General features: G+C 31.8%; 1 long non-coding RNA gene across 3 annotated transcripts; it reads left to right on the top strand.

Annotated features, from left to right (window-relative positions):
• The first annotated feature begins 2,166 nt into the window (after nucleotides 1–2,166).
• LOC310726908 lies at nucleotides 2,167–3,171 on the top strand. Of its 3 annotated transcripts, none has more exons than XR_014533852.1 (4): nucleotides 2,167–2,312; nucleotides 2,403–2,526; nucleotides 2,646–2,723; nucleotides 2,908–3,171. It is a non-coding gene; the product is annotated as an uncharacterized lncRNA (long non-coding RNA). The 3 variants fall into 3 exon arrangements; XR_014533853.1 differs by having other exon boundaries at nucleotides 2,911–3,171; XR_014533854.1 differs by having other exon boundaries at nucleotides 2,178–2,312; nucleotides 2,400–2,526.
• The last annotated feature ends 8,350 nt before the right edge of the window (nucleotides 3,172–11,521 follow it).

Below are 11,521 nucleotides of genomic sequence, written 5' to 3' on the forward strand. Positions count from 1 at the left end.
TGCAGGCAGCTCCGTTGGCACCAGTCCACAAAGTTCTGGATTAGTTCTTTGTACTCCCTGTCATCATGATCCGTGATCAGACCGACGATGGCAGAGTCATTGGAGAACTTCTGCAGATGACAGGTTGCTGAGCTGAACATAAAATCTGCGGTGTAGACGGTGAAGAGTAACAGAGATAGAACCATTCCCTGCAGGGCTGCAGTGTTGCAGACAACCATGTCAGACTCACAGTCGTGAGTCCTCGCATACTGTGGTCGGTCTGTGAGGTAGTCTAATATACAGTTAGAGAGATGATGGTCCACTCCCATGTACACAATCTTATCCCTCAGAAGCGCAGGTTGGATAATGTTAAAAGCACTAGAGAAGTCAAAAACCATTACTCTCACTCTAATATATTTTGTTAATGTCAATATTTAGTTGATTTTTTTAATGCACAAGATTAATAAATGCACAAATCACAAAAGCACAATTTTTTTACTGATCTTTTTTTTTGGGCCTGGTCAAGTTTCTTTTTCTCACTTTTGAAGCATTATGTTTACTAACCTTTCAGACCTATTCCTCCATTCCACGCTACTCATCAAAGGACATTTTACATGGTATTTTACTTTCAAATACATCCACTTCCCAGCAATTCTCAATGAACTTGTGTGTTTGGTTTGCGATGTCCTGAGTCTGATAACAGAAGTAGGCAGTGCTCCTAATCTTTCCCAGCACTTTGTGACTCATAGTTTATGTTAATGTGCACACAATATAGAAATCCTATTTATCTTAATTCTAAATTTTAAAGGTCAGGAAAAGGCTTTATATGTTAAAACATTATTTTTCCAACTAAAACACACTAGGCACTAGGAACTAAAGTAAAATTTTCATATGGTTTGAGATGTCAAATGATAGTTATTATTATTACATAGTCTATTTTTTTTACATTAAATGTATTAACCCAGTTTTTTTTCGCACCTATAAATACATTTTTGTTCATTTTCACTGCACACTTAGTGATCACGTAATTAGACACCAAGACTTGCCTTGTTGGTGTACAATGACTAATTTTCAGTAATGTTAAATCCCCAAATCATCTATACAAATAAATCTATACATCATCTTGCTGATTCTCTTATAAAATCCATCTATATCAGTTCAAACCAATACAGTACTCTGAATGAACATCTTTGTTAAGTAGACTGGTTACAACCTAAAACATTTGGTACATTTGTCAGATTTCCACCCACACTAACAAGTCAAGACCAAACAGAAGTACCTGTTTCTCCAGATCAAGGTAATTTAAGAAGAAATTCTCTAATAGTAAGTGCCAGCCCTTGAAGGCATTAGAGTGTGACATCAGAGCTGACCTCAGCTCTCACAGAGCAGTGCCAGCTCTTAGAATTAGTTTTCCTTTTACTATCCTTTTACTATTTGTGCAATTTTCAGAACAGAGAAGAGGGGTGAATTTGGCCTATAGAAAACAATAGTGTACAGGAATACAGCTATACAGGAAAATTAAATGTTATCATAGTAAATAGTTTTTATTAAATAAAATATTAAAAATACAATACAATTCAATTTATTGATGCCCTTCATTTGGATCGGATTCTCTTCGATTGGAGACTACTCTGTGGCGCCGGGAATAGTTCCACATATACAGTCTAAAGATTTATGACATTACTAAGCAAGTAAGGGACTTGGAGGATGTATTCGGACTTTAATTAATGTCAACTGTCCACTACAATGGCTTAGAACCACTGAACAGTATACCTAAATCATGATGGAACTAAAAATAATGACCATCACAAACTTTAATATGATTTCTAAAATTGAAGGGAAAAATATTATTCAATTAAACTTTATTTAAAGTTGGATAAGACAGTTAATGTCCAACTAGTGAGCTACATTTTACTATACATATACTATTCTAAAAAAAGTTAAGACTTTTTAAATAAATATGTAAAAAAAAAAAATATTTAGAACAAGATATAAGGGTAATGTAACGATCCTGCAGCATGTAAGCAGTATTGTTTTAGTCCTATATCTTTTTTGAAAAAGTTTTACACATTGTGTTCAATGGAATCCAAAAAAAAAAGAGAAAAAGCTTGCTTGGAAATAGAGAGGAAAAAAAAAACCATTTCACTAGAAGAGCAGTGATGTCACAATCCCTTGTTTATAAGAGCTATAAAAGGGCCTTAAGCTTTGCTTCTTAGATAAGGACTCCTCAAGCAAAAGTGGTCTCCTTTCTTTATTTTATTTAAAGTTAAAAATGAACACCTCAGTTCTAGCACTCACTTTTTTTATGTGTGCTCTCTTGGCACTGACAAAAGGTAGGCACAATTTCTTGATTATTTACTTTTACTTACATGTTCATCAGAAAAGCTGAGCACTGTCTTAATAATTTTTCTCTGCTTTAGCAGGACTTCCACCGCCACAACACAGGTGCCGGTGTACAGAAACAGTGTCCAAGGAAATCTCTGTTCATAGAATTATGAAGCTGGAGATTTTTCCACCTGGTGCTCACTGCAAAGATACAGAAGTAATGTAGGTATAAATTAAATTATAATAAAAATTTTTTTTTTTTTTTCTTATATATAGCAAAAGGTCAATCTGATTTAGGCCTAGACTTACAGATGTTTAAACTAAATGTATGTCTTTTGCAGTGCTACAGTGAAATTCCGGAAGGAAATTATGTTGTGCCTCAACCCAAATGAAAAATGGGTTCAAATGATCATTAAAAGGTATGTTTTTCTGTGATATTATTCTAATCTAAACACAAGAATGTTGCACTAATACTTATAAGTCCTTTAATAACACTTTATTTAATGTGAATTGATAGGACATACATTTTATTTAGCTTGGTTTTCATAAATGTGGACTAACTATTTTAAAACTTCATCAACTTTTTCTCTTTTTTCCTGGCAGAAGGAACCTAAACTCATAGAATGCTACTGCAATGAAGACGGTTGAAGGAGAGGAAGATAAAGAAGAGTTGTGGAAGCAAAAATATCTTGCAATATTTGTCTATTTTTCGCTCATTGTATGAGTATTTAGTATTTAGTAGCAGTATTTATAATATATGATCTGTATTTTAAAAAAAAAAGAAGAAAAACAGATTTATATTTTTAAATGCAGCAATTGTTTTACATTTCACCAATTCTTCTAATAAAGCTCTTTATTTTACAAAAATCTAACCTGTTTTGTTATTTACAGCTTCATAGTAGTTGTCATCCCACTTGTTAATCTGGCTGAATTGATTTTATTAAGCAAGAGCAAGAAAATATTCATATTAAAATATAAACAATTATTTTATCTGGAATCATAAATTAAAATCAGATTGGTTTATTAATCATCAGTTACATTGGATTGTTGACTATGCTGCTTAAAATACCCAAACCATCCAATATGTTTTGGAAATCTAATAGTATTGCTCAACTCATTTATTCATACATCCATACATCCTTCAATTCATCCATTTATTTATTCACATATTCAATCATTTATTCAGTCAATCAATCAATTTAGCAATGAATTAGTAATAGTGTAGTGAATATCTTAGCCAGCTAACAACCAAGAAAGATTAGATAAGATTATTATCTGACCCATGTTTTTAAGTGTATTTTATAGAAAAGTTAATTGTAATAATTTATTAATTATAAGAAAATAAATAAATAAATAAATAAATAAATAAATAAATAAATAAATAAATAAATAAATAAATGCATAATCTATTTATGAAGCACATTTTGTTTTTAATTTCAAAATCTCACAGTGGCATACATTAAAAGGTGAAAGAATGTCTATAATAAAGTACATAGTCTGTAAAAAATTGATGGCAAATCTATGATAAGAACCACATTTAAAGAACAGAACAGTTTGATGTTCTTAGCTTTCCTGTTCTATGCAGAACATTTTCTTTATTTGAGATCTAAATTGTTTTAATTTAACAGTCATATGAATAAACAATGAGATTTATTTCTGTATTCCCAGTATTTCTAATAGACACAAACATGTTCTACTGGAATAATTTTGGCACATGTTTTGACAGCTCTGAACTTCTGCCAATGCTTAATATATAGTGACATCACAGCCTGTTAGTTCTTCCATCTTATTATTATTAATATGAGTGGTGTAAATGCTTTGTTTGTTTCCCAATATGTAATCCTTAGTTTTTATCACTTTATTTGTTTCATTCAGAAATTTTCCCTCTTAGTTGTGGTTTGTAGTCTCTGACGTTTTTTATTTGTCACCAATGCCCTAAGGGAAGAGTTGAAACTCCTCTTGAATTCAATTATGAAGACAAGCTTATGTGAACCACGTTTTTTCCCATCTATATCATACTGTATCATACTTATATAAAAACCACACTATATATACCCATATTCAGTTATATGTACATATTACTACACCATCTGTATAACCTCATATCCTTATTTATTACACTGCCACTTGTAAATAAGCTATCTATGCACTTCTGTTTAGATGCTAACTGCATTTCATTGGCTCTGTACATATACCCTGCACAGTGACACTAAAGTTGAATCTAATCTAATCTAATCTATTTTCTATATGGTGGTGTACACTGTAAAATATATTTGTAGTTTTAATGGTGAAAGAATGTAAAATAGCGACGGTAAAATACTGTACATATTAAAACATTGTTAACAAGCAGAATAACTGAAAGAAAGAACAAGAAATTACGCTCAATCCTTATTATTAGTCACAATTATCTCATTAACTTGATCACTGCTTCAGTGTTGCTTCAACACACACATAAGTGTTCTTTTAAAACTGAGAATTTTAAAGTTCAACTCTTTCCTTAGGGCATTGATGACAAATAAAAAACGTCAGAGACTACAAACCACAACTAAGAGGGAAAATTTCTGAATGAAACAAATAAAGTGATAAAAACTAAGGATTACATATTGGGAAACAAACAAAGCATTTACACCACTCATATTAATAATAATAAGATGGAAGAACTAACAGGCTGTGATGTCACTATATATTAAGCATTGGCAGAAGTTCAGAGCTGTCAAAACATGTGCCAAAATTATTCCAGTAGAACATGTTTGTGTCTATTAGAAATACTGGGAATACAGAAATAAATCTCATTGTTTATTCATATGACTGTTAAATTAAAACAATTTAGATCTCAAATAAAGAAAATGTTCTGCATAGAACAGGAAAGCTAAGAACATCAAACTGTTCTGTTCTTTAAATGTGGTTCTTATCATAGATTTGCCATCAATTTTTTACAGACTATGTACTTTATCATAGACATTCTTTCACCTTTTAATGTATGCCACTGTGAGATTTTGAAATTAAAAACAAAATGTGCTTCATAAATAGATTATGCATTTATTTATTTATTTATTTATTTATTTATTTATTTATTTATTTATTTTCTTATAATTAATAAATTATTACAATTAACTTTTCTATAAAATACACTTAAAAACATGGGTCAGATAATAATCTTATCTAATCTTTCTTGGTTGTTAGCTGGCTAAGATATTCACTACACTATTACTAATTCATTGCTAAATTGATTGATTGACTGAATAAATGATTGAATATGTGAATAAATAAATGGATGAATTGAAGGATGTATGGATGTATGAATAAATGAGTTGAGCAATACTATTAGATTTCCAAAACATATTGGATGTTTTGGGTATTTTAAGCAGCATAGTCAACAATCCAATGTAACTGATGATTAATAAACCAATCTGATTTTAATTTATGATTCCAGATAAAATAATTGTTTATATTTTAATATGAATATTTTCTTGCTCTTGCTTAATGAAATCAATTCAGCCAGATTAACAAGTGGGATGACAACTACTATGAAGCTGTAAATAACAAAACAGGTTAGATTTTTGTAAAATAAAGAGCTTTATTAGAAGAATTGGTGTAATGTAAAACAATTGCTGCATTGTCTGAAATTGTCATCGTAGGTGCATGTCCACTGTGAGAGCTGTATCATATCAAAAGTATGACATATGACATAAGGAATAAAACTTTGAGCAACTGTTGGTTTGGTTGACATTAAAGGACATATTGTTCTCATTGCACCACTTTGCTGTTTTATCTTTACCCTCTCTCACTTTTGCTGTGCTGCCAATATATTTCATAATGGTGCCTGAGTCATGCCTGATGTCATAATCATGGTGTAATTCAGTTAAGATATACATGTTTGTAGGAGCGTAGCCATCATTTTAAAAGTGTGTGTGTGGGGGGGGGGGGGGGGGACCAAAATGTCTAGTGTTACCTGTTTGTTTTTTTCAGTTAACCCTTGTGTAATTGACAGGTTTTATTTTTAATCATATTTTTTTTTGCTTTATATACTTTATGATTATATATGATTATAAAACAGAAAGAAAGAAAGAATTACAACAGCTTGCCACTGGGACAGTACCCTCAAAAGGACATCTTTGTACCTTATTTACACCAAAAATGTATAGTTGTACATTAAGGTACACATTGGTACTCCAAAGTAGTAATGTGTACCTTCTTGAGTATAAAGTACAAAGATGTCCTTATAATGGTACTAAGAGTATATTGTTTATATATTTCAAATTGTATTTTGTGTATGCACAGTACATGGCACACAGTAATGGATACTTGCACATTCAAATAATACTTCATTTAGTTCTATTCTAGTCCATGTTTCAGGAATAAAACAAGTAATTCAAAACAAACTATTGAAAGAAAATATGTATTGAACTCAACTGAGAAACATGTCAAGATCCGATATCAATTATACAATCAGATGAAATAAACATTTAATGTCACTTCTTTTAAGCTTCCTGGCGGGTTTGTTTAAAAGTAGTAGCTTTTTCACACAGTGTTAAAGCGAACATATATCTCAATATATAAAGCTACTTAAAACTGACAAAAGCTCTATTTATACTCATCACCACTGTCTTCACTCAGTGTCGGTTATCGTCTTTACTCGGTTGTATGTATGTGTGATTTAGCTGCTCCTTATTATTAAAATCACATCTTTAATGTTACTATTCGTGTCCTCGTCTCTCCGTGTACATACCGTGACACACAGAGTTACACATGCTGTCAAATCTCACTTCAACATTATCTTTATTCTTATTTGAAGGGTTTTGATAACACACTTGTTAAAACAAAAGACGTTATAAAAGAGTTTAAGGATAATATTCAGAAAAAAATTAACGTTTGTCCAAGCAGCTATTTTTTCTTATAATCCTTTAAAACCTTTAAAACTTGCTAATTATTCAACAAGAGCAACAGGCAGAGATACTAAACACTGTGCAACACAATTCGGGTACCATATGCCAACTTACACTGCTTGTCTTTTTTGTAAAAAAGGAGTGAAGCGTTTTTTGCCGCTTTGAGCTCATCGCAACCGAATGTTGGATCGGTTAGCTCGAGCTACAGTACTAGGGCGCGTGACAAGTGAGTGTCTGATTGCCATGGATACGTGAACGTCATGTATAGACTATCTTGTCTCTTTGAATTTTAAATCACTCTGCATTTATATACATTGCTCCATTGAAACCTCAACATGTCATGAACACACTCTCCACTAAAAAAGTGAGGGGGACGAATTAACTTTTTATAAAAAGTGCGGGGGACATGTCCCCCGTGTCCCCTTGTGTAATCTACGCCCTTGCATGTTTGTAACCGGTGTAGCGTAAGAGTGTGGAGAAGTTTTATGGACCACATGTGAAAGTACCATTTAGTATCTGCATTTTGGTTCATCCTACAAATGCTGATCAAATTAAGAATATCACTTTTATTAAGGTAGTGCGGCCCAGGTTTGATCCCCGGTCAGGGAACCAACCCCAGCCATTAGTGTTGCACAAGCCTTAGTGCCGGTCCCAAGCCCGGATAAATGGGGAGGGTTGCGTTAGGAAGGGCATCCAGCGTAAAAACATGTGCCAAATCAAAAATGCGGATGGTCCGCTGTGGCGACCCCTAATGGGAGAAGCCAAAAGAAAGTATACTTTTATTAAGGTAGTGCAAGATTATACTTTCACGTTCACTTTGAAGAAAAAATATATTTTGCCTTTTTAATAGGTCAAAATTCAGGTATTGTAGGGTTGTTGTTTTTTTTATTAATGATGTATAAGTGAGATAATAAACATAAACATTTGTTTTGCAATATTATTTGCTATAACAGGCCTGCTATAGAGCTCTGACCTCAACTCTACTTAACATCCTTGGGATAAAAATGTGGAATGGGATGTTCAAAAAGCATATACGAATCTTATGGCCAAACTTTTGTCCATATAATGTATGTGCTGATAGACAAGATTAATATTTAGTCAGAAATATTGCACTGGAAAAAAATAATGTTGAAAAAAATATAAAGTACAGCTAAAATGAGTAGTGGTTTTGAAATGTTTATTGGTAACCCAAATGTTTTCATCTCTACCTTTCTCTTCCTCACTGTTTATTTAATGATAAATTTAATGTGCATCCATCCACCATCTCAGTGTTTTAAAAAATTAAGCATACGTTTAGGTTGTGACATCGTAATTTTGCAATCATGATAACTTGACAAGAACCAGAGTTTTCTTCCCTTTCACTTCCCCATTAAATAACATTAAATACTGCTCATATTCTTAGTAAAATACGTAGCTTTGATGTTAGATGGAATTTCACAGGAGATGTTATTTTATTATAATAATAATAATAATGAATCATTTATTTTTATAGAACCTCTGAATAATAATAATATTTGCAGATTAAAGCAGACAGACTGACTCAGATTAAAGTATGGGCAAAAAAAAAAAGGAACCCAAAACAATATGAATATTCTAACAAGCATGATTCTAATTCTATTTTGGTACAAAAAACAAGCTGTGTAAAACAAGCTGTGGCAGCATCATGCTATGAGACTGCATATTTTCAGTTTAAACTAAGGCTTTAGTTCAAATAGAATAAATTACGCATTGCTCCAAATAGCAAAGTCAGCAAGCTTCTTTAATACAGCTAAAAAAAAAAAAAAACTACCTTCTGGGGTGCAAATTTAACAAAACAAAGGAATGGCTTTAGAAAAATTAAATAAACTACTGGGATGAGTAGAATGATTCAAAGAAGGATGTGCACAGCAGATCACCTCACAATTTATTAGATCTAAAGAGGTTTTTCAAGGAGTGTGTAGACCTTTTAGATCCACTAGGAAAAGCTTGATTTTGATAAAAAATATTTTGGATCCATTAGCATTTTAAGTAATGTGAGAATATATTTTTGTATTTATATATTTAAAAAAATAAATATGTACTGTGTAAACTAATATTGTTACTGGCCAGTTAATTATAAACACCTGAATTATAAATTAAAATAAATGTGGCTTTTGGGAGATAATGAAGTACATTAATACTTAAGGCAAACAAAAAAATACAGTGTTACAGTAGACATTTTCCCAAACCAGACTTTATAGTTTGTATTTTTACTTTGTTATTTTCCTTAAGCAATGAGTATCAAAGACATGCTTTAACCAGTTAATTTACAGTTATCATTTATAACATTATACCCAGGAAAATTAAGTGATATTATAAATAATTGTTTATCTTTTATCTGAAATAAAATTTGTAAATGATATATTTACAATATTTCAAATAGTAACAAAAAACTTTTTTAAACTCAGTTTTACAGTACAAACTATGTACTTATGCAACAGTTATATCTAAGGTCCAGTTATATATCTTAATGTTAATTCTAAACAATTGTGAAAGTAGAAAAAAAGCTGCACAGTTTTGACATCTAAGTAAGCCAAAATAGGCAAAATGTTCTAGTGTATGGTGAAATGTTCTTATTTTAACAGAGTATTTACTGTATAGAGTGTATGCTTTATATGCTTCATAATCAGCTGATATTTTACTTATACAAACAGCAATGAATATAATATATATCAACTGAAAAATTGTGTATGAACTGCAGATTTACCAAGTGTTTCTATTTTTTATGATAAAGAGTAATGCTATGATAATGCCCTTGATGATGCTCAATATCATATATTTTACTAATTCTATTTTACACTACAATTCAGGTCTTCGACAGTATCCAAGTTTTTTTATTATTTTAATTTAGTCTGTTGATTGTGATAATGATCACCTGCTTTTAAAACATTGATAGATTAATAAGCTTTGTTTAGATTTGATGCTGTTAGCTTTTACGTTATCTTAGAGGGATAAAAAGGACACTTGCATCAAAATATCATGAGGGGAGGATGTGTTTTGTGCAATACTTGACATTCCTTGGAGGCAGAAAGGCTAAGCTTGGCTTGAGCCTAAGCTCAACTTCCCAGATGAGAATTTCTAACACACTTGTCAAAAGTGTTTGGGAATCAGACACAGTCTCAGTGTTTAGGCCGAAAACACATTTAGTCAAGCTTTTTAACAGTAGCTTTTTTTTAGGTAAAGGAGCAGATCTGGAGGGTTCATGTGTGTAGAGTGTTTTGGTGAACTATGATATTTGTATGCTATTGTTTCACGTGTTTACTCAGTTTTGTTGACAGTGGTGTGACAAGCCGTCTGTTATCCCAGAGATCCCTCATGTCTGTGTTACATTCTGGCTCCCACTTATAGGTATGCTGCCATAGCGAGTCTTGCCGGATTCCATAACTGCACATAAAAAAATCTCTCTGTACAGAGCCATTAACTTTTATATTACAAAAAGTATACTTAATAATACGTATTTCCCTCTGCCTGTCAGCCCTCTACTCTCTTTTTCTCTCTCTCTCTCTCTCTCTCTCTTACTGTCAAGTTGAACATGCTTCAGAGGTACCAGTGACTAGTGTTTCTGTCCCTCCTTCTCTTTAAATCTGCCTGGTTCATTCAGCATCCTACCTCCGGATGGTCCATCTAGCAGAGAACATTCTCAGAACGTTAGCTTACATTCTGTTCAAGTTTGGTGTTGTAGTAATGTTTTGAAGTATGTTTTGAAGTAAACATTTGAATGTAATGTCAAAGAAATGATTTAAGGAGTTTTTGCAAGCCCGGATAAATGGGAAGGGTTGCGTTAGGAAGGGCATCCGGCGTAAAAACATGTGCCGAATCGAACATGTGGATCATGAATACGGATGATCCGCTGTGGCAACCCCTAATGGGAGAAGCCGGAAGAAAGTATAGTATTGTCAGTTCAAATAATGTGTCTATAATGTTAGGTCTAAACAAAGATATAACATTTTAACTGAAACATTTCAAGGGTTTTGAGGATGTTCTTGAGGTAAAGATTGTACAGTATACTTATATATATATATATATATATATATATATATATATATATATATATATATATATATATATATATATATATATATATATATATATATATATAAAAGAAATAGCACACTGTTTCCTGTTTAATGTTTTATGTAACATTATCTTAGCCACATTGAGGAAAGACAATTTTAAGATTAGATTTTGTTAGCTGTACTGTGAGTATCAGTAAAATAATTTACAAATACAAATAAAATAGGTCATACTATTTAATCTTCCTCTTGAACTTCAACTTAGATGGGAAAAAAGTCATTTCCACGGAAGAGACTTCT

This window comes from Silurus aristotelis, assembly GCF_946808225.1.
Source record: "Silurus aristotelis genome assembly, chromosome: 5".
Classification (NCBI taxonomy): Eukaryota; Metazoa; Chordata; class Actinopteri; order Siluriformes; family Siluridae; genus Silurus; species Silurus aristotelis.